Source organism: Pelodiscus sinensis, chromosome 25 (assembly GCF_052426305.1).
Source record: "Pelodiscus sinensis isolate ZL-2025 chromosome 25, ASM5242630v1, whole genome shotgun sequence".
Lineage (NCBI taxonomy): Eukaryota > Metazoa > Chordata > Testudines > Trionychidae > Pelodiscus > Pelodiscus sinensis.
The window spans coordinates 19,491,424-19,515,572 of record NC_143076.1 but is presented as its reverse complement, the minus strand read 5'-3'; the positions used below and the strand labels follow the sequence as shown (position 1 = coordinate 19,515,572).

At 47.9% G+C, this 24,149-nt stretch overlaps 1 long non-coding RNA gene across 2 annotated transcripts in view; it reads left to right on the top strand.

Moving 5' to 3' along the window:
• Nucleotides 1-6,490: 6,490 nt before the first annotated feature.
• Nucleotides 6,491-24,149, top strand: part of LOC112545549 (uncharacterized) — a 41,066-nt gene continuing 23,407 nt past the window's right edge. Inside the window, exons 1-3 of one of the 2 annotated variants that reach the window (XR_016347859.1) lie at nt 6,492-7,011; nt 9,605-9,803; nt 10,175-10,547. This is a non-coding gene — a long non-coding RNA (uncharacterized LOC112545549). Of the gene's footprint in view, nt 7,012-9,604; nt 9,804-10,174; nt 10,548-24,149 lie in introns of those variants that run through there. The other variant, XR_016347860.1, reaches the window with a different exon arrangement.

Sequence of the window (24,149 nt, the reverse complement as noted above, 5' to 3'; positions counted from 1 at the left end):
TGCCGATCCCATTTATCATCTCTTGCTGGAACTCCAACCTGCTCGCCAGCAGCAGCCGGTGGAGCATGTTCTGCAGACAAGCCACTGTCTGTCCCAGGGCACGGAGGGTCACCAGTCCCTGCAGTTGTGGCTCTTCGTTCTCAGTCACCCACCTGTAGAACACCCACCCACATCACACACACGATGCACAAAGGGTGAAATTCATCCCTGTACAGAGCTGCCAGCACCGCTTTAAGCACTCATAAAGCCTTGCTGAAATCCTGGCCACGTCTTCATGACACTACTGCAGTTGATCTTCTGGGGTTTGATTTAGTGGGTCCAATGAAGACCCACTAAATCAAACTCAGAGGGCGCCCCCGTCAGCACCAGTACTCCTGCTCCTCATGAGGAGTAAGGGAAGCTGTGTGGATGGCATGGAAACTCAATTAACATAGCGGGAGTTGCATATTTTAATTTGACCTTCCACTGTAGTGTAAACCAGGCCCCTAGGACTTAATTGGGCCCATGTCTTGCAGCACACAGATGTTTAGGGCTCATCTGTCCTTCATGGGATGACGCTTATTTTCACTGCATCAATGGAAGGTGTGAGTCCACAATTTATTCTCTGCTTGTCAGTTTTCCTTATTCCTGTTTCTCCTCTGGGGGTGAAAAGAGCCACAGTCTTTCAATCAAGATGCAGATATAAGGGCATGCAACTTAAATGACCAATTGCATATCAGGAATAATAAATGCTGAATAGGCTGAAACTTATTTGCATAAACTGTCCCAGCCACCGTGAATAAGAAAGTTCATCCAAAGTTCAGTGAACTCAACGGAACGTTGCCCAGTGGATAGTCGCCTTCTATGAGACCCAACGGAAAATTGCTTTCTATGCGATCCAAAGTCTATAGAAACCAGGTTTGCCTATTGAAAGCCAGAAAGGGTTAGGATTGTTATATAAATGATTCACAAGAAACAATGGTCCGCCTGTACCTAGAAATGCTGTTTTCCTTGTTATCACTCCTCCCATGTTCTGAGGGTCTCTAAATTTCTCACTGAACCTGGACAAAAGGGGTGGTTCACATTGCAGTTGCCCTGTTTTGTTCTTTCTCTTGGAAGCCTCCGGCAGTGGCTATTGTTGGAAGTCAGGGTTCTGGGCTGGGTAGATCGTTGGCTTGGTTAGGTTCCATTCCTTCTTTCTAGCATTGGTCAGAACATGCTTTTTATTTCATTTTAACTTGTGATTCTTTGTCAACCCCCCCCCCAAACCCATTCAGCTGAAAGCTATAAAAATATGGAAAAAAAAATACGCCAAAAAGTACTAATCACAATGCCAAAAAAATTGGTCAAATCCTATAAAAAGCCTGAAAATATTTCAAGGAAAGCAGACACTTTCTAACAATACTTTTCTTTCCTTCGAAATTGCCATGTTCTATAATCAAGAAAAGTTTCAGCTGAAATGTTTGAGCAACCCAACTGCTGGCCATTGACAAAATGCCCCTGTTAGTCTTTCATCAGTGTGTTTTGCTCATCCCCAGCCAAGATGTCCATCACACCCTCTGATTTTGATTATTACAGTTTTGCAAGGATGTTTTTGCAGACAGGCAGAAGGGTAAGTACATGGCAGCACCTCCCAGAACAGGAACATTAAGTGAGAAGCTGTCATTTTTTCCCCATTGCCCTCTTACACTGGCATCCTATTTCCATTTAAAGGGGGGGAAAATTGCAGCTGAAATCTTTGATAATTATCTGAGGCATTGTTCCCAAATTGCCTCTGATTGCCATGCTGGAGCTGCTGGGGCTGCTTTCTTATAACCTGCTGGGTTGTATTTTGCTATTTTTAATATTTTTCTATGATGGAGTTTGCTTATTGCCATGCAAAGTAGGTCAGAAACTTAGCAAAGAGCTTTTCATATACTCTGCTTTTTGAAGCTGTGAAGTGCTATCTATGATCCTTCTGTCTCCTCTTCCACCCCCCACCCCGCTCCTTTCTCCAAAAGCACACTGACATCCAACTACTTGAAACCACTGGGTTTGAACAGCAAATTATAAGTTAAATTATAAATAATGCCCAGCTTTCCAAGGCTCTGGCTATTACGCCAGACTTGGAGAGACTCACCCAGTCTGTCTCGCAGCCAGGCCAATGCAGTCATTATGTCTACAGGGTGCCGAGCCGCATTGATCTGCTTGAAAAATGCATGAGTTTGCGCCCCTGTCAAGCGGTGTCTGAAGCAGAGGTTTCAACAGAACTGAGCAGAGCCTGCTGTCTGGATAGCCATGATATCCCTGGCTTGGGGGGAAAAAAGTGCAGCTAGTTCAACAGAACACATTTACATTGCAACCAGGGTGCAAAGAGCTCTCCCGCAGCCCCTCCAGCTGTGGTCAAGGAGCAATCTAAGGGCAAGAGTGCCTTTGATAGGGATGTAAACAAGCTCTTAATAGGAGGTCAGGGGCAGAGGCAATCAAACCACATTGATGAGCATTGTATAGAGAGTACATATGGTAACAGACAGGGAAAGAATAGATGGCAGTAGTTGAGGAGAGAGAGAAAGCTGATGTGATGATAGATCCGTTGATACTGTTGTTTATGTGGTGATATGTAGACATTGGCTTATTTACGGTGACAGAGAGCTAGATCATTAGTATTATATTGTGCTACTATATATATATATGTAACCCCCTTTTTCCTCCCCGGGTTACTCGGGGGCAGGTCACACTCACAGGTGTGCCTGGGTGCCTGATGGTTTTAACATGGAAAAAAAAAGATCCTGAGTACCCCAGTGGTGATGTAGTTTAGTTGGGGAAAACCGCTATCCACCCCTTTGCTGCAGTCCCTTGCTCATGAAGAACATACAGTGGCAGTGCCTTCACCTGACTGGCCCTGTACTCACTTAATGGTGTGCCTTGGGAGCCTCCAGGAATAAAACTATTCCAGCAATAAACTGGCTCTAACTCCAAAACAACAACAAATCATATACAACGAATAGATTACATTAGAATGATCAACCTTTACTTAACAACTTAAAGAAACAGGGTTTAACAGATTATCAGTGAATAACATTAACAAAGTATGCAGAAATAATAGGAAACGTATCTATCTGGCATTTGCACTGCCACTATTTATCCCACTCTAGAGCGTGCGCTCCTAGAACTCACAGTACCATACACTTGCTTGCGTGGGCGCACTTGAAGATTTTGCAGCTGGAGTGGATGACTCTAGTCTCCTTCCGTGTGCTGGATGCAGGGTAGTACTTCTAGCCACAGGTACAGCCAAAGGGCAATCAGAAGCAGCCTGCTAGATTCCAGTCCCAAAGGCTCTTAGTCCAAGTCTGTAGCTGCAACCTAACAGCTCCTGGACTGGATCAAACTCCTCCACAGAAGCCAGGCTCCTTTTTTTCCAAAAAACAAAGGGAAGAGTCCACAGACTGCTGAGCTTCCCTTCATACTCGTGGAGAGCCCCCAGAACCCAAAAATAAAGAGTCACTTCCTTCCTGGTTTCCTCCAGGGCTCATGGGAATTGTAGTCTCTGGGGCTAGATTGCAGCACACAGGATCTTCCCAGAGAATAAGCAGAGGCACCTTTAGTAAGGGGACTATATATATGTATATATAATATTGCATGATACCAATATTGTTTTCTGTTTTAATTTCATAATTTTATCAAGAAAAAGATCATAGACCATAGATCATAGACCATTAGCCTTCATTTCAGGAATTCTGAGCACAGGTAATACATAGCTTCAATTCTAGAGAGCACCTTCCCCCTGCAAGGGATCCTAAACTATCTCACTCGTCACAATAATGCAACTGACTCTGGGCTGAAACAGAGACGCTTTTCGGAGCAATGCTAGCTACATTCTTGGAACAGGAAGAGGAAGAATCACACTCTAGGGATAGCTTTGGGAGGGCAAAGCAATTACTAATAATTTGGCTAATTGGCTCATGCCCTGGTATAATGACCCCCCATTGTGGGGGAAAAAAATAACCCTGGAACCTTCAGTGCCAATACACAGGCCTCTCCCATTGGAACTAAAGGAGTAATACCACCAGGTGGCAGCAGTAGTGGGTAATTATCTTCTATTCTGCTCAGTCAGTAGAGGAGGGACGTGACAGATGCAGCCAGTGTGAGGCATTCACAAGCGCCACAGGATCTTCCATCACCGCAGTGGCTCAGGGCTTCCCCTGAAAGTAGGATGTTGCTTACCTTCAAACCGGGGAGTCCAAACACTGCTGTCTAAGCCTGCGCTTCGCCCCGTGCTGCACCCGCTGGGTTCCCATGCAGATGTATCATGTGGGGGGGAGTTTGTCTGAGAGCCTTGACGTGTAGAAGGCGCTGTGAAAGCCATCAGTCAGCACAAGAGCAAAGAAGCCACATTTCTGCTCCATCATTTTTAATTTATTATTTTCGCTTGGTTTCCCGAGTGTTATTACTGTGCTTAATATCATTTACACATGATCCCATCAATTCTAGGAATATGAGGGAAAATCTGGCAGATGCTAAAAACCCAAACTTTGTAGTGTAAATGGGAATTTATGGCCCCGGGCTGGCTGGAGAGCCGGCGGAGTCACTTGCAAGGTATACAAGTGGCCCAGCCATTGGCATTACATGGCAGCAGGCCCCAGCTGAGCTCAGAGCCCCATTGTGCAGGGTGCTGTACAAACACAGATCAGCCCCAAAGAGCTGCTGTTCCAACTAGCCAAGACAGACAATGGGGTAGGATGGAAAGTGACTAGCCCAGGGTCACCCAACATTTCAGTGGCAGAGCCAGGAGTACACTCCAGGTCTCCCGGTTTATCCACTCGCCCACAGTGCAGCTCTAATTATGCCATTATCAAGGATACAGTTGCACAAGTCAGGTTGGTGGCCTCCTTCCTTGGCTGCAGGAAGGCTGCGCGGCATTGCACGGCCAGAGCAAGGCATCCAGAAATGCAGCGTGCCCACCTATGGTCGGGCTGCCTCCGTGCTCGCCAACGCGTCAACGTCGATGTCGTTGCGCTCCCCCTCGTCACTGGGTGGGGTGTGGTGATATGTAGACATTGGCCAGCTGCAACAAGGCCACCAGTAAACGAAGGCGATGGAAACAGGCCCATTTTGACTGGTTTCTACATTCTGTGCAGGGCTGGTGGCAGGTGTTGGCTTACAAAGACTGCCGGCTGACTCCTCCGTACCCCAGAACTCTTAGCAAACAGATGGCAGCAACGTGAGGTTCCTAACCAGTGGGCACCTCACTTACCAGGCGGGAGGAGGGTAGTTCCTCTCTGTGTGGTGGCACGTGCAGGGTGGAGACGCGAGGCAGGCTCCTGCTTAACAGTAACAGGCATGAAGTCCTGGGTTTGGCACGTTGCAGATGAGACAAAACCAGTACGCGAAGGTGCCCTTCCGGCCTCCAGGGAGTTAAAGGGACATCTGATAACGACTGTCCCCAGCCAGGATCCTTTCAACACGGCCTTTGTGTATTCTCTGCCTGAGTATTATCATCTGCCCTCCTCTCTCATTAGCCCAGTTGCTCACTTCACTGCCCCATGGGTTGAAACGCTCTGGATGTCGCTGCAGAATCCGCGGGGGGCGGCCTTCTCCCTGGCAGCTCTGGAGCGCAGCCACCGGGACAGACGCATGGCCTGGCCAAGAGCTTGGCACTCGCCGCCTTGTCTCCCTGGGGCCTCCCAGCCCCAACCGCTGAGCGCTGATCTCATTGGACTCATGTAGCAGCCGATTCTTCGCAGAGGCCCAGCACGGAGCTTGGGCGTCACTCAAGTGGGGTTTGGCTTAGGGCCTTCTGCACTGGGATGAATCATGCCTGTCACTGAATATGGGGAAGCACCCGCATGGCCCAGCAGTGGGACAGGCCTGGGAGATGAGGGGTGAAGCCACTGGTCTCTCCCATCTAAACTCCTGTAGGATGCAGGCCTGAAAAACACACACACATGCAGGGTGTTCTCTGGGTGCAGGATCCTGCCCCGGGTGCACCCGCTTGCCCTGCTTGCAGGTTTTGCAGCTAAGTTTTGATCCACTCCTCTGCCCATCCGCTTGGCTCTTACGCTCTGTGGTGTTCTGGGCCTCAGTATGGAGGGGCCAGGTGGAGCTTTCAGGGTAAAGGCAGGGACCCGGTGCCACTGTTTCTCTTTTCGCCTGTTGATCTGATGTTGGGAGCAGCTGGCGCTGGTTCAGTGGCATTTCCTACGGGCGCGTTGCCCGCTGATCGCCCAAATGGAGAACAAAAGCTCTTTCGCTGCAAATGTTTCCGCCGTTTGCCTCACTGGCAGGCTGGGCCCCTCTGAACCAGATTTGATCCCTCCCCCCTTTTTTAATTGTTTTTGTTTTCTTTTGTCATTTCTGAAAGAAAGGAAGAAAGAAAGAAAGAAAAAACCCTTTCCTGTTTCCCCCCGCCTCCTCCTCATTAACTCTGCATCCCAGGCGAGCTCAGGATCGTGAAATTTCCTTTGTGTTACTGATGTCATAATAATCTTCACCATGGCAACACAGTATGGTTTCACAGGCACCAGGCCTGGCAAGGGCCTGCCAAGATTCCTACAGGAAAGGAAAAATCCACAGGCAGGAGGTGGGGACAGAGCCAGGGGAAGGAACCCAAACGGCACCTTGAAGGAATTCTTTCATGGGAATTCTTAAATGGCGTTTGTTTAGCGTGTCACAATTTTCTTTGGGCTCTGGGTGAGATGTCAGCAGAAGCCTGTGGAGACATAGGGGCAGTGAGTGGATGCCTGCAGCAGATAATGAGAGGACCAGCTTATCAAATATCCTCGAAGCTTCTGAGTTCCTAGGCGCTTGAGTTTGTTTATTTTTTCCCAGGAGAAAGGGAAAAAATGACTCTAAAATGGAAGGTTTGAATTCTCGCTCTGGCCGGGTTGCGAGCTGCCTGCAGTTCCTGGGCAGAGCACAGGGACGTGCCTTGTGAGTGAAGGGGTGATGTCTGGGTTAGCATGAGCGTTCCTAAACTCAGGGGCCATGGAATGTTCTGATGTCCTAGCACAAGTCCCAGGCCTGTACCAAGGGGAACGTCTACCTCAAAATATGGTGAGCTCTTTGGGTTAGGCACCCTTGCTGTTCTGTGTTCGTACAGCACCCAGCAGGGTGGGGTCCAGTCCCGTGGCAGGGACTGTCATAGGTGCCAGCACAGTAAAAACTTGCATTACGGGACTATGTCCAACATGGAAACCAAGAAGGGGGCCCCAGTCGTATGATGGAAACAGGGGACATGGGTGTGCAAACCAACATACTTGTGGGCATTCTTAGCTGGCCTAAAGATTCTGCTATTCACTACATGTTACCTTCTCTCTCCCTTCCAAGCTACGCTGATAGCTCATTTCAGGTGGGAGGGAACCTGTTGTACTTTCCTCCTAGAGATTATATCAGGGAAGGGTTGCAAATGATCATCAATGCAGCTTCCTACGGCATTCCTTAATTATCCTTCTCACAAGGTTCAGACGCAAGCAAGTCTCTGCAGAGAAAACAGTCCTTTGTTATCTAATAACTTACAGAGAACTGTGATTTGCATACAGCACAAGGAACAGAGAGAACCCAAGAAAAATGCCTCCCTCTGAACATCAGAGAAGCATTTGATTGAAAAAAACCCTCACCCTGGCCAATTTCCCTGCTTAGAATTTTCTATTAGTATCGGGGACAAATGGGACTTGCAATTCTTCTCTTCTTAAAGGAACAGTTCTCAACGGAGTCTTTCAACAAAGCTGTGCTCCTCTGTCCTGTAAAAATAACATTTACAGATTTGTCTTTCATGCCAAAGCACCTGGATACCAGGGTGATGTGTTCTATGAAAGATCTAGGGTAGGTAAATGCATGTGTGTGATGTGATATATACACATACACACACGGATAGTAGAAGTGGCCAGCAGGAAATTCCAGAATTTCACCATTTGTTTGGAAATATCAATTTTTTGTGTGTGGAAAGTTCCAAAAAAATGTGTTTGGGCAATGTCAAAATATTTCATTTTGCCTTTGTTCATCATTGAAGAATCTCAGACTCCCGCCCCCCCCTTGTCTGAAGAATCTCAGAACCTATGGGCCTGGTTCTATTTAATCTCCCATGATGCACCACAGTCATGGAACTCCCAGGATGCACCAGGGTGCTTTAACCGGAGGGCATACTATGTGTCATGGGAGATATAAGTTGGCTGCCTAAAAAAACAAGTATAGCTAAATATCTGAAATACACACACACAGAAAAATTAACTGGTATGCAAATACGCACTTCTCACACTGCCAAAATGCAGCCACCACAATGCTATCCAGCAGAGCAGGGCAGCAAATGAGAACCAAACCAACTTCAAGTTGAAAGTATGGAGGGGGCAGGTGGCCAGGCAGAATGTAGCTAGCTGAACTGGTCAGAGAATTTAAAAGGCTGTGTACCCAGTGCCCTCTACCTATGGAATATCAGATCTGCCAGAGGGGTGTTTGCGAGAAAGATTCTTGAGGTCGGAGTCCCCATTGCCCAAGGTTTATTACAGTGTCCTCCTGAGTGATCACTGCTTGTCCTTCAACAAACACAGAAGGAGCTTGCTTTTGTTTTCACCTCGGGTCCCCTGACATGGATGTTCCAGCCCTCTCCAATCTCCCCCCTCTTCTCCACCCTTTCTGGCCTGTACAGAATGGTTTCCATCCTCCCTCAGGGGAATTTGCCATTGCATCCTTATATCCAGAAGGCCCTGCTGTGGGAAAGCCATAAGACAAGTGGTTGTGAGGGGAAATACAGGGAGATGGCTGAAGTCAGTTGGTTCACAATGGCGCATACGTGTTTAGCTGAAGCTGAAATGAACTGGATTGGACGTTAAGTGGAAACGTTTTGATATGGTAAATACACATTGGCTGTGGTAAATACAGAGAGTATATTACCGGACTCCATGGAAAGGTACAGTGTTATCTGCAAACAGATTATTTTTAAATGAAAAGACAGTGGCAGATGCTTAGATACATTGACTTGTTGAAAATGTACAGATTTGGATACAAACGCAATAGAGCGCTATCAGTGAGGTGTCTCGGCCCATCTGCGTAGAGTAGCTATTGATTTTAGTTGATACATATTGATTCCAAGAAAACTGCTCTGCTTTGAAAATGAACTTCCAGTAATTTCAGGGAAAATACAATGCGCTGTCTCTATCGCAGAGCTGCCTTGTTTTGTTAAACATGCCTGGTGTGTTTGAAATACAGAAGTAAAGCCAAACAAATACCTCAGAGGAAAATAAAATACATTGATTCTCAGAGTGGGAATAATGGTCTCCGTTAAAAGCTTTTGGAGCCGTTAACATACATTGCTTTGAATAAGGATCTCTTGCCGGCCCTCTACTCCCACACCTACTACAACTCAAATTGTTTGAATAGGGAGGTTTGGGGCGAAAATGCAAAACATTTTCTGCACAGGCGTCAATGTTGTTTCGTGCTGTTTAAAAACCACAGAGACAGATGCTTCAGAAATAGCATAGATTAAATGGATATAGATTTATAGCTACGTAGATTTAAACCTAGAAGAGAACATTAATTCATCTCATCTGACCTCTTGTGCAATACAACCCATAGAATTTCACCCCGCTACTTTTGTCAGATATATCTACATTATGTAAATCACACTGGTTGCGTTTCTTTTAATTTTTTCCAGACAGCAGAAGTAATGCACCAACCAGGCGTGTGAGGGCTACATGTCTGGAGAAGGTTAGTGCCGATCTGCATTCTGCCCTGTGGATTCCTTTGGATTCTCCGCGTTGGAAGAACAAAGTGTGGGATTGGCTGCAGCCAACCTTGACATGATGGCCAAGAGACCGTGGAGGGAAGCAGTGAAACTGGCATCCCAGATCAAAGTAAGAGCTCATCTAATTCCATCTTGTGCCTTGATTTAAGAAGCCCCATAATTATGATGCCACCTGCTTGCGGGTGGTTGGCTCATGCCTTGTTGCTGTTTTTATTCAGCAGCATCCTCTGCTTGTCTAATGCAATGGGGGGGGGGGGGGGGTGAAGGGACAAAATGGAGAAAAAAAGTTTGAGCCAAAAAGGAGGAAGGGAGTGAGGGAGATGGGAGTCTGCATAGAGAGAGGGACTGGTTGTTGGCTGGGGAGACAGGAAAAGTGATGCTGCCCACATCTTACAGGTGGCGAGGAGTGGAGGGAGGGCTTGGAAGTGAAAGAATACGACAGAGACAAACTGACCCTCTCTCCCCTTCCTGCCACGGAAGATGCCTGCCTCATTTCGGCACTCACAGTCTCCAGAACTGGCCTGCTCGGCCACAGAATGAGCCTCCCCATTGTACGTCCGTGTCCCTTGGAGAGGCCTTGGCAAGACATTCTGAGAACGCTCCATCACAGACCTGACTCCACTGAAAGTGCCTCCATGCTGGGTAGGTTCCCCGCCACCCACCCATCTGTCCTCGAGGTGGGATCTGTTCCCTGGCGGTTCTTTTAATTGGCATGGAACGGCAGGTATCTCAGTAGCACATCGTGGCTGGCCTGACCTATCAGAGCTGATCCGTGAAGCTCAACGGGCAGGAGGACCATCTGAGAGGACAAGTTCTAGTCCCTCCAGTGAGTCCTCGCTGTTAATTAAAGGTATTAATTGGCACACAGCCTGCTTATTTATACACAGGGAGCTGATGCGGTGGCCTCTGAAGTGCATGGCTGTGATCAGAGATGCAGTGAAGTTTTCTGAAAGCACTGGTAGAGCCAGAGAAAAAGGAGGGCATGGATCAGTTGACCCAAGACATCTCTGTGCGGGGAGTCTGAGCCTTGGCTACGTGGCTAGTTTTACGGGTGTCCCGGCCACCCGGCAAGTTTCATACATGCCCCAGAGTTGAGAGCCCCGGTGTCCCATAACGTGTGAGGCGCCAACCTCTTTCATTGCCCTGCCCCTCCGGCAAACACCTGCACGTGTGGCCCCTAAGATCTCTGGCATTTTCCAGAGCATTAACCTGGGGCGAGTAGGAGAGCGTTGCTGTGACTTGCAGCAGTGCGACAGCTCCCATCTCTTCCTGACTCCGGGGGCCATTGTGGGAGCTCCAAGTTAATGGAGACCAGGGTTTTATATTCCATGGCCTCCAATGGGTCAAATGACGATTCAGCGACTTAAGCCACGGATCCCAAAGCTAGGCGCTCTTATCCTCTGTGGTGTAGGTAGTCAGAGGGAGGCAGAGCAAGCTGCAGTGGCTTCGTGGAGGAAACCCAGAGAGCCTGCGGAAGGTGTAGGGTGAGAAACCAGAACGGCCAGACACACTAACTTACATAGTCAGGGCTACAATCTGGAGTCCTGACGTCTCTTCAACAGGGACTAACCCCAGGAACATGCGATTTGTAGCCGAAAGATTTTCAGCCTGCGGAGGCACCATGTCTGAAGGCCGCGGGCTAGTGACAGACAACAAGCTGGGGTGGAAGCATTTTGTCAGGGATGAGAACAAGCATGTCTCCTCATGAGCAGGTCGCAGGACAGCCAGGGCATGTCATTGTGGAGAGGGGTGTGACGTAGTGGGGGGTACCTTGCTGGTTGCTAGGCTTGGGTTGTGAGTGACCTCCACTGGCTGCTGTCTGCAGCGTGGCCCAGCAGGGCAGGGATGAGTCATTATGCAAGGGGGCTTCGAACCTGTCTAACGAGTTATCTCCCAGGGAGCGGAACAATGGGAAGAAGGGGAGTGGAGCCCTGGCTGGGGGCAGGGCTGGAAGTGAGTGTGTCAGTTTTGGTCTGAGAGCATGGAGGAGACAGCCTAGGGAAAGGGGCTGGGATTTAGGGGCCCAGTCTCCCCCATCTCAAGGGGGCTGAGGCATCCTAGGCCTGCCCTGGAACCAGATTACATCTGTGCTGTGCTGTATCCTGCAGAAGCAATAAACACCTCGGCTACGTCTAGACTGGCATGATTTTCCAGAAATGCTTTTAATGGAAAAGTTTTCAGTTAAAAGCATTTTCAGAACAGAGCGTCTAGATTGGCACGGATGCTTTTCCGCAAAAGCACTTTTTGCGGAAAAGCGTCCATGGCCAATCTAGACGCGCTTTTCCGCAAAAAAGCCCCGATCACCATTTTTGCGATCGGGGCTTCTTTGCGGAAAACAAATCTCAGCTGTCTACACTGGCCCTTTTGCGCAAAAGTTTTGTGCAAAAGGGACTTTTGCCCGAACGGGAGCAGCATAGTATTTCCGCAAAAAGCACTGATTTCTTACAGTAGGAACTCAGTGCTTTTGCGGAAATTCAAGTGGCCAGTGTAGACAGCTGGCAAGTTTTTCTGGAAAAGCAGCTGATTTTCCGGAAAAAGTGGCCAGTCTAGACACAGCCCTCTATTCTACTGGCTGGTGGAGTCTGTCCGTGCCATTACGGGGGTGCAGGAGACGGGAAAACCCCAACGCACTGTCACAAGAGATGTGCAGAAGCCAAGTAGCTATGGAACGTTCCCCATCATAGACCTAGAGAGACGTATGTGACTTGTGCTGCATTGCACCCGTTTTTTCCCCAATCCTAGGGAAAAAAAAATCTCCACAGAAACTTGGCATGCCGTTTTCTCACTCACTCTTCTGCAGCGCTTACCTCAGCAAAATCTGAGGTGATTGTCTCTTCCTGGGTGCTGAAGGGTCGTTCAAAGAGAGAGCTTTGAGCCTCGGGGCTGAATTTCTGTCAGGACCCTGGACCTGACATCGTTAAAGTCTTCTTTGCTGTGTAATTTCTGAACGCTGTCTGGGAGCGACACGAAAATTAGATCTAATAATGAATGATTACAACTTTCAAGTTAAGTCTAGTTGGTTGACTAATCAATTTGGTTAAGTGAAAATCCATAGCAAATGAGTCAGCCGCAGTACAACATTTCTCCATCCAATTTAAATTAAAATCACCAGCCATAATAATTTCACAATTACGCTGTGAGGATGCACCAGGGACTTGACCCTTGAGATGGAAAATTTCAAGGACTGCAGAAGATGCACCATGGGGGTGGGGAAGAATGCCAAGAGCAACCGTCTTTGCTGCTATTTGGCAACCTGGTCTGTGCCCTGGAGGACAGGGGCCCTGGTGCTGAGAAAAGGGGCAATGAGGGAGACACAAAAGAGCCGAAGGGGATTTTTTCGGGGTCTGTAAATGGCACTAGATGCTCTTGTTCTGATTAAGTAGCCTCTTTTCAGATTCGGGCCAAACGCTCTGCTGGTGTAAATTCACCTGTTGATGCCAGGGGAGACACATCAGTTTACTTTATCTGCAGATTTGCCCCCATTGGCTTTTACATAAATTCAGCTTTTGGAATGAAACAATTATAATTTTGGGAGGGCGAGGGACAGGAATTTTTTTTTCAATATCTCTGCTCACTGGTGATTCTAAAGTGCATGGAGATCCGGAGAGTGCAGGTGTGAATGGCCCTCTTGGGAACCCACTCTCTGGAATACTAGCAGGAAGAAAGGCAGAGGGGCATTGCCAGAAGCCAAGTGAGTTGCTCACACCACTGAAGCAAATCGGCCTTTGCTGTATTTGCTCACTCGAGCCCCATATCTGTTGTCTGGCTTCCATCTCTGATGCATCAATATTGATTCTGCAGTCTTATGCATTATTCATCCCAGCACCAAAGTTTTCCCAGAACTGAACCTCAATTCTGCCTGTCCCCCCTTCCCCCCCTGAATAAATCCAAGCTGCCAAAGGCTTATTATAAAGAAGTAGCAAAGGAGTAGGAGAGGGGAATCCAGATCAATTTGTAATTTTTCTTTTTTGACTGTGGCAGAACTGTGGAGGACGTGAGCATTTAATCCCCAGGAAAGTCACCTGTGTGGCAGTCTTCAGGGGCCTGAATTATTCATTTGTGTAAGGTTGTGCTTGCGACACACCAAACCACACCAACACAAGACCGTTGCAGTCAGCTTCAGATAATGAACGAGTTTCAAATTTTTCTCTGGGTTGCACAAGTGTGTTGGTGGGTCTCTCATTCTAAGTTTGAGGCAGGTGGGAAAGCTGTCTGCTGGTTAAAAGAGAGAATTGGCAACCAACGATTCCTGGTTTGTAAACCTGCCTCCTTCCCTCAGCAAGTAACTTGCCCACTTCCCCACCTCAGGTTCCCCATCTATAAAATGGGGAGACCAATGTTCACCTCATGTGGAGTGCAGAGAGGGGTGCATTAATATGAAGACTCTTGATTTTTAAGAGGCATTTGATATGGTCATGCATGATATTCTTACCAATAAACTTGGCAAATACAACTTAGATGGGGCTACTATAAGGTGGGTGCATAACTGGCTGGATAACCATTCTCAGAGAGTAGTTATTAATGGTTCACAATCCTGCTGGAAAGGCAGAACAAGTGGGGTTCCGCAGGAGTCTGTTTTGGGACCTGCTCTGTTCAATATCTTCATCAACGATTTAGATATTGGCATAGAAAGTACACTTATTAAGTTTGCAGATGATACCAAGACGAGAGGGGTTGCGACTAATCTGGAGGATAGGGTCATAATTCAAAATGATCTGGACAAATTGGAGAAATGGTTTGAGGTAAACAGGATGAAGTTTAATAAAGACAAATGCAAAGTGCTCCACTTAGGAAGGAACAATCAGTTTCACACAATGGGAAGCGACTGTCTAGGAAGGAGTACGGCAGAAAGGGATCTAGGGGTTACAGTGGACCACAAGCTGAATATGAGTCAGCAGTGTGATGCTGTTGCAAAGAAAGCAAACATGATTCTGGGATGCATTAACAGATGTGTTGTGAGCAAGACACGAGAAGTCATTCTTCCGCTCTACTCTGTGCTGGTTAGGCCTCAGTTGGAGTATTGTGTCCAGTTCTGGGCACCGCATTTCAAGAAAGATGTGGAGAAATTGGAGAGGGTCCAGAGAAGAGCAACAAGAATGATGAAAGATCTAGAGAACATGACCTATGAAGGAAGGCTGAAGGAATTGGGTTTGTTTAGTTTAGAAAAGAGAGGACTGAGCGGGGACATGATAGAAGTTTTCAGGTATCTAAAAGGGTGTCATAAGGAGGAGGGAGAAAACTTGTTCATCTTGGCCTCTGAGGATAGAACAAGAAGCAATGGGCTTAAACTGCAGCAAGTGAGGTTTAGGTTGGACATTAGTAAAAAGTTCCTAAGTGTCAGGGTGGTCAAACACTGGAATAAATGGCCCAGGGAGGTTGTGGAATCCCCATCTGTGGAGATATTTAAGAGTAGGTTAGAGAAATGTCTATCAGGGATGCTCTAGACAGTATTTGGTCCTGCCATGAGGGCAGGGGACTGGACTCGATGACCTCTCGAGGTCCCTTCCAGTCCTAGTATTCTATGATTCTATGTTTAAATACCATGCATCCTTTTCTCTATTGACCCGTTGCAAACTAAATATGTCAACAATGTGACACTGTTGCAAAACAAAAAACATAATTCTGGGCTGCATTAACAGGAGTAACATGAGCAAGACACGAGAAGTCATTCTTCCGCTCTACTCTGCGCTGATTAGGCCTCAGCTGGAATATTGTGTCCAGTTCTGGGCACCACATTTCAGGAAAGATGTGGAGAAATTGGAGAGGGTCCAGAGAAGAGAAGAAGAATGATTAAAGGTCAAGAAAACATGAGCTATGAGGGAAGACTGAAAAAACTGGTCTTGATTAGTTTAGAAAAGAGAAAACTGAGAGGGGATATAGAACCATAGAAATATTGAGCTGGAAGAGACCTCTAGGCAGGACCAATCCCAACTAAATCAACCCAGCCAGAGCTTTGTCAAGTTGAGACTTAAACACCTCTAGGGATGGAGACTCCACTACTTCCCTAGGTAACCCATTCCAGTGCTTCACCACCCTCCTAGTGAAATACAGGCAGTCCCCGAGTTACGCGGATCCGACTTACGAACGGGGCTTTTCTCGCCCCGGAGGATGGGAGCGGCGGGACGCCCAGATGTGCCGCGGTCCGCCGTCCCTGTCCTCTGGGGCAACAAAAGCTGCTCCCCGTCTCCCTGGTCTGCAGGGAGATGGGGAGCAAAGCCTTGGAGCATGCCCGCAGCGGGACAGCCCGGGCGTGCTTGAGCTGTCCCCCTGCGGGCGTGCTCCGCAGCTTTGCTCCCCGTCTCCCAACCAGCAGACCAGGGAGATGGGGAGCAAAGCCTCGGAGCACGCCCGCAGTGGGACAGCCGCAGCGTGCCTGGGCTGTCCCGCTGCGGGCGTGCTCCAAGGCTTTGCTCCCCGTCTCCCTGCAGACCAGGGAGATGGGGAGCAAAGCCTCGGAGCACGCCAGCACTGGACTGGCCCGCTGCCTGCGTGCTCTGCGGCTTTGCTCCGCGTCTCCCAGGTCAGCTAGTGCCCCCCCCAGCAGACCAGGATTTTCTTGCCTACCCCTGGGGTAGAGCAGCTGGGGACTGCCGGGTTGGTCCCGCAGCGCCGCTCTGGACCAACCCGGCAGCACTCCAGCTGCTCTGCCCCAGGCGTCCTGATTCAGCCGCTGCTGGTCAGTTTCCAGTAGTGCCGAGGAGCCGCGCTAGTGGAGCAACCCAGCAGCACCCCAGCTGCTCTACCCCAGGCGTCCCCAAGTCAGCCGCTGCTGAAACTGACCAGCGGCTGACTACAGGAAGCCCGAGGCAGAGTTGCTCTGCCCCAGGCTTCCTGGAATCAGCCGCTGATCAGTTTCAGCAGCAGCTGACTTGGGGACGCCTGTGTTTGTTAAGTTGAATCTGTATGTAAATCAGAACTGGCATCCAGTTTCAGCAGCGGGTGACGCCAGTTCCGACTTACATACAGATTCAACTTAAGAACAAACCTACGGTCCCTATCTTGTATGTAACTCGGGGACTGCCTGTAGTTTTTCCTAATATCCAACCTGGACCTCTCCCGCCACAACTTGAGATAGCAGCTTTCAAGTACCTAAAAGGGTGTCACCAGGAGGAGGGAGAAAAATATCCTCTGAGGATAGGACAGGAAGCAATGGGCTTAAATTGCAGCAAGGGAGGTTTCGGTTGGACATTAGGAAAACCTGCCAGCCTGTCAGGGTGGTGAAACACTGGAATAAATTGCCCGGGGAGGTTGTGGAATCTCCATCACTGGAGATACTTAAGAGCAGGTTAGATAGACACCTGTCAGGGATGATCTAGATGGTGCTTGGTCCTGCCGTGAGGGCAGGGGGCTGGACTTCATGACCTCGCGAGGTCCCCTCCAGTTCTAATGTTCTACAATTCTGCAAACTTAAAGGCAAGACTCCTGTTGACTTCAGCAGGGTTTGGATCAGGCCCTTTATAAAGGCTAACTATTGCATCGTGATCTCGGTCTGCAGGAGTAGCTAGGCCTGTACAGAGAGAGACTTAGATGTGCACAGTCTCCGAGTCTCTGTCAAGCTGAGTAAGGATAGGGCTTGGTGTAACACGAGGAATCTTGGCTGTGAGCCCTGATATTGCTCCCCAGCTGTGCTGCTTATATGCACCTTTCAGCGGTCACGTGAGAGCTCTCTGGGTGCCTAGTAGCTGCCGTATTTATCTGCACAGTCACTGCACTGCCGGGATCTAACTCAATTGCTTTGTAATGTGCTTTTGAGATGCCTCTTGAATGTAAGCAGTGCTAGATGAAACCCAGTGCTATGCTGATAGATTATGCACCGCATACAATGTACTGACAAGCAACAGAGCCGGACGAAGATAGCATAGGAAATCAACACATGCCTCGCAGTAAAGGAGTTCCCAGCTAGGTCTCGGGACACAGCAGGCTTAGCAAACTGGTACCCAGGTTAGGCCTTAGCATTCAGGCTCTGGGGCTGGGCGCCCCCCAGCCTGTTGCTCCAAGCTCAGGAAGGAGCCAAGCTTGCCTCTAACTCCACTGTGAAAAGCCCGTCACTCTGAAAGGGCAGAGCCCTAGGGGGATCTGCAGCCAACGACCCCAGTGCGAGGAGAATAAACCGATGTCCCCAGTCGATGGAGAAGGAGGAGCAGCTGCATCATCTTGCTCCTTTGGTGGGTGAGAAGCTCTCAGTGATGAAAGATTTACACATGCCTGTAGCATGCGTGGGAGCAAAAAACACTGCAGCGTCTCACCTGCTCCCAACATGGAACAGAAGCCAGGAACTGCCCAGGGAATTCTGAGATTCCCGCTTGCCAGTGCAAGAGTGGCCGCGCAATGCCAGTATTCACTCTCCGACAGCAACGGCCGCTCCTCCCTCTGAACACAGTACTGATGCTTGGTAATAATAGTTACTAATTACTTTGCACTTTTCCGGCACCACCACGGAACTCGGGAGCACTGGACAAAGCTCTCGGGATAAAGTTCCCGAAGAATAGATAACCCAGAAGAAGCGAGAGATGGAGACTTCATCCGAGTTTTTCCTTTTGTTCAAGTTCCCTGAGCAGACAAAGAGCCAGCGTGTGACAGCAGATTCCTCGCCCCTCCATGCCCTCCCCACCCCTGTCCTTGCATAGCCAAAGGTCCCGCACTGCCCTTCCTCCTCCGTTCAATTAGCATTGCAATTGTGAATCCCCTCCATCACCAGCAATTTCCAAGTCCAAACTTCCACCGAGCCTCCCAGCAAAACAATTTCAGTGGTGGGGGGGGGGGGGCATCTCTCAAATCATTGTTTCCAGTAGATGCCCCCCCTCTTTGGGTTCCCTTGAGAACAATCCAGTGGGATCTGGTTTTCAGTTTGATCTTCTGCTTTCTTCCTCCCCAGAGTGCCTGGCTGCTTTGGGCGGAGGGAGGCATGTGATGGGAGAGGCTACATCAGTGCACATCTGGATAAGCTCACTAACCTGGTATTTTCATCTTTCATTGGAGCATTATCCTTTGACCACACGGTGGGTAGGATAATGGACTCAGACCGTAAGTCAGATCTGACATTGGAAACTCCATATAGTCTTAATCAAATCCTTGGGGTGCCATCTCCTTCTTCCCTGCTCGTTTTCACAAGATGCCCTCCACTCGTCTGCCATTCACCTTGCTACGCTCTCCTGGTTAATCTGAGCCTTCCCTGTGAGGCTGGCGCATGGCCAACGTGTATGTCTCAGGAACACAGAAAGCATTCACTTAAGTTTGCTTTACCGACACGGCAAGAAATCACCATCCGTCTTCCAGGCCTCAAGGCAAGTTCTCGGTGACGCTTGCCCCTTTGTGACTGATTCAACCCCGGCTGCAGATCTGACAATACTTCTTGTGGATTTATCCTAATAAATACTGAAATAAATTTCCTTCTCTCTCATTTATAAAAGAGCTTTTGTCTGATGGAGGAGAAGCCTTATGACACCCTTTTGGAGAGCAGGGTCAGATGCTGGAGAGCACTAAGCCAAGAGAGATTTATTTAGTGCAGCAAACACAATCGTCTCTCTGGTTACGCTTTCTGAAGAACAATTGTTCTTAAATCACAGAATGAACATCTCCTTAGTTCACCTTTGCTGGACTCTGGCACGGATATTTTTTTATTTTCATTTTGTATGAGTGAAAGATACGTTCTGTTCTGTCGAGGAAGATCCTAAAAGCCCGTTAGAAATTAAAACAACCGTGGGGCAGTCTATTCTTCAGGCTGGAAAAAGATGTGACGATCTCCTTCTAAGGCTTTTAGTGATGAAGAAATCATCAAAGTGGGAACCTGTTGGCCTGCACTCTCCAAACTATTGCTTAGAAAAACCCAAGACAGATTAGACAGACAGATAAATAGATGTGTAGGTTTGTTAGCTAGAGAGATGCCACTATCAAATACACTTCAAGGAACAATTCTGCACTGGCGGAGGAAACTGGCTATCACTTAAGAGGCCATTTCTGCAGTCCTCCTTTTTGACTGATTGGTTCACGGCCAAATCTCGGGCATGGCAAATTTCTCTTTGCCACGAATAAAATGTCACTGTCTCAGAGCCAGGGATGTTGGCAAGAAGGTCTGTATTCCCAGTCTCTCTACAGGATTTGTGTGTGTGAAAGAACAAGCGAGGAGGGGAACTGACACCACGCAGATGCATAATGCATGGAACAGAGGCAAATATTCCCATATATTTAAATCACTTAAGTCTCGGTGTTTCTGTTTTGCCAGTTTCCATTTGTAATGAGTGGGCTGAGCAGACAGGGGAGGGCTCAGATGTAAAGTGATGGGTCCAATTAAAACCCTTTGCTGCCAAGTGACTGTACACGCTAACAAGGACTTCTTTCACTTTAATTGTGTGTGTGTTTGTTTCGCTGAAACATGCTGGAAAGGGTCGAGTCCGGTTACATTGACTCAGGCTGTGCTTGGAACCAAACAGTCTTTAGACAATATGTTTTCCTCTGCTCTACAGAGATTATTCAGCTATTCTAAATGTCACCATTAATTTTGTGCGAAAACCAACTATTAGATCAGAGCGATGCCAGTTTCATGGCTAATATTTAATGGTATCGTATTGCACATATAACACCTTTCATCCGGCTTCCCGTAGAACAGCAAGTTAAGTTCAAGGCCCAGTCGTACCTTATGCTGCAGAAGGAAGGTCATGGTGGAGAAGTCCTCTCTGTGGGTGCCACAGAACTGTGCCCAGCAAAGGTTTAGGACAGGGGTAGGGAACCTTACACCCAGGGCCGGATGGGGTCCCCGACTTTCCTGGACCTGGCCCCTGGGGTTCAGAGCTCCTCCAACCCCTGCTGCCCTTTGCCCAACCGATTTTTCTGGGGGTCAGCAACCCCCAAGCCCCCAAAAGTTTCCCACCCCTGGCTTAGGAGTTTTCTTGGGGGCTGGTACACTGCTACGTGACCAAATTCTGGAGAAATTAAAAATGCCCTCAAGCCACCACCTAGTCTCAGTGCATGTGTTTGAGCTGGAGTGGTTCCCCGGTGGTGGAGGGCCTGGGGGGGACGTGACGAATACTGAGCCCTCACTTTCAGGGCTAACCGTTCTGGCCAGTCGCGCTGGCCCATAAGGCACCCTCTGCCCAAGTGCAGGGCCTGGAGTGATTGCCCTGAAACACCATTCACCCAGGGTCAGCTCTGGATTTGAGCTTGTCTTCGATAACAAACGCACACCGGACAGCAGATAGGAAATAAATACATGGTATACTGAATGAGAAGAAAATCGTCTTAATTTCCTCTTTGGAGAGGAAAGGAGAGACGGAGAGAATCACACATGGGAGATGTTCGTCACATGGCTTGTGCCCAACCAGGAGGTGCTCAGATCCTGAGGTGATGAGGGAGAGACAAGAACCTGAGCAGAATCCCAAAGGACTGTGGAGGAAAATATAGTGGATATTTACGAGAAACACCAAGTTACACAGCGTGAACGGAAGAAAGCCCTTTGAAATGGAGAAATAGAAATATCAATCTCTAAAAATCAGAACAAAGACTCTCCCATCCTGTGAGACACAAGATACCAAAGGGGAATGGCTCAGACAATTTACAGATATTAAGGGCAGAAGGAACCGCTAGACTAGTCTGAGACCAGAGAATTTCACCCAGTTACCACACACTGAGCTCAGTCATTTGTATTTGACTAAAAGACTCTCTCCCAGAAAGGCCTCTCTCTCCCAAAAATCCACCGCTTCCCTTGCCAAAACAACAAGCAGACCTATGACACCGTAGGGACCAACAAATATATAGGATCATGAGCTTTCATGGTCAAAACCTAATTCATCAGATGAGATGAAATGGAAATAACAGAATCCAATGTATATATAATAGCAAAAGCAGTTATCTGTCAATTGTAGGGCCCATGTTAATGAAGCTAATTAAGTAGGCTGGATATGTCCCATTCATAACTTTTGATGTGAAAATGTGAATGTCAAAGGCAGGGGAAATTGCCTTTGTAATGCGTTAACCAGTTAATATCTTTATTCAACTCCAGGTTGACAGTGTCAGATTTGTAAGTGAATTCCAGTTCTGCAGTCTCTCTCTGTAACTGGTTGGTGAAATTCCTTTGCAGAAGAATGGCTGGAAGAACTATTTCTCTTGTGGTTTGTTCCAGTGCTTAGTCACCATCACTGTTAAAAATTGTCCCTTTTTTCTCATTTGAATTTGTCTGGTTTTAACTTCCAGCCATTGGTTCTTGCTCTGCCTTTCTCTGCTACATTAAAGAGCTGGTTAGTACCTGGTATTTTCTCCCTGTGAAGGTACTTATACACTAATCAAATCACCTCTTGATCTTAATTAATTAACCATCTTGAACCATTACTTTCTCTTCCCTTCTGGTTCCTACCTACTGCTGATTCTTAGGGTAAGGCTGGAAAACAGGCAACTCACAGAGTGTTACAATATAACACCTTGCCCATCCTTGTTTTAAATGGAATGGTCTGCACCCCACAGAGACTAGAATATGACTATCCAGCCTCTGCCTGGATTGAGATAAAAAAATAAGAGTGGCCAGACTGGGTCAGACCAAAGGTCCATCCAGCCCAGTGTCCTGTCTGCTGACAGTGGCCAATGCCAGGTGCCCCAGAGGGAATGAACAGAACAGGTAACCATCAAGCGATCCATCCCCTATTGCCCATTCCCAGCTTCTGACAAACAGAGGCTAGGGACACTATTCCTGCCCATCCTGGCTAATAGCCATTGATGAACCTAACCTCCATGAATTTATCTAGCTCTTTTTGAACCCTGTCAAAGTCCTGGTCTTCATAACATCCTCCAGCAAGGAGTTCCACAGGTTGACTGTGTGTTACATGAAGAAATACTTCCTTTTTTTAGTTTTAAACCCACTACCCATTAATTTCATTTGGTGGCCCCTAATTCTTATGTTATGGGAACAACTAAATAACTTTTCCTTATTGACTTTCTCCATACCAGTCATGATTTGATAGACCTCTCTATACCCCCTTAGTCGTCTCTTCCCCAAGCTGAAAAGTCCCAGTCCTATTAATCTCTCCTCATATGGCAGCCGTTCCATACCCCTACTCATTTTTTTGGCCCTTTTCTGAACTTTTCCCAGTGCCAAGATACCTTTTTAGAGATGGGGCGACTACATCTGCAGACAGCATTCAAGATGCAGGTGCATCATGGACATACAGGGTATGTCTAGACTACATCCCTCTGTCGGCAGAGGAATTTAAATGAGACATACCAAAATTGCTAATGAAGCGGGGATTTAAATAACCTGCCTTTCATTAGCATAAAAATGGCTTCCACTTTTTGCTGATGCCACACTTTGTTGGCAAAAAGCAGCAGTCTAGACGGGGATCGGTTGAAAAAGAAAGCCTTTTTCGACCTATCCTGTAAACCTTGTGTCACGATGCGGAAGGGGTCGGTCGAAAAAGGCTTTCTTTTTTGACCGATCCCTGCCTAGACTGCTGCTTTTTGCTGACAAAGTGCCACATTGGCAGAAAGCGGTGGCCATTTTTATGCTAAGGATATTTAAATCCTCACTTCATTAGCAATTGCGGTATGTCTAATTTACATCCCTCTGCCGACAGAGGGATGTAGTCTAGACATACCCACACAGAGGCAATAAGATGGTGCATGGGCCCATTGGGAACTGCATTAATTTTGGGGCATTAAAGAGGCCGAGCTGCAGTTTGATTCGTTCCACTGGGAACTAAGGGGTGGCCCTCAGATGACACTATCTTCTGGGCAAAATATGGACACTGGTGCTTTAGGGGCTAAGGAGGAAGGGACACATTGCTGAGGGTCTGCACCTTCCCTCTTGTTCCAGAACGAGCATCGTCTCTACTCCCTGCTGCGAGACGTCTTTCGAATGTTAAGACTCTATTTTTGTTCCTTTTGCAGCCCTAACTAAAAGGTAGAGCGGAGGCAGAGTCACAGAGCAGACAGATCGCATGAGCTGGAGGGTCGAAGGATGCATTATGAATGCAAGGTGTAGGGAATAGAAATTATTAAACTCACAGATAGCAACAGAGCTTCCTTTGTGAGCAGCAGAGATGGGAAATTATGCCGAAGCAATGCATTGCAAATCACTGAACGACAGGCAGAGAAGGGGCCTTTTATCCTCCAGGCCCTGAAGTTTTTCCGTAGCTTTGTATGCAGAGGCATTCCTTCAGGGGAGAAAGAGAAGCCGGCAATTTCGGAGCTGATTGGCAGGCTGTCCAGTGCCAATAAAGATATTTGTTTTTTCATACAAGTGCTCACAGACTGAAATCTCGCTCTTGCGTTTTCCATTACAGAGGAAAATGAAACTTGGAATGTTTTCTCCATTAGCGCTGCTTAGCCTCAGAGAAATGGCAGAGCTCGAGCAACTTGAAAGGAGAAACACTCTGCTCCAGCGGAGAAACCAGAGCAGACCTGCTGCATGGAGTGTCTTTGAAACGGTCAGGGAGAAGAGGCTCAGCAGAAGCTCTTCATTATTGCTGCTATT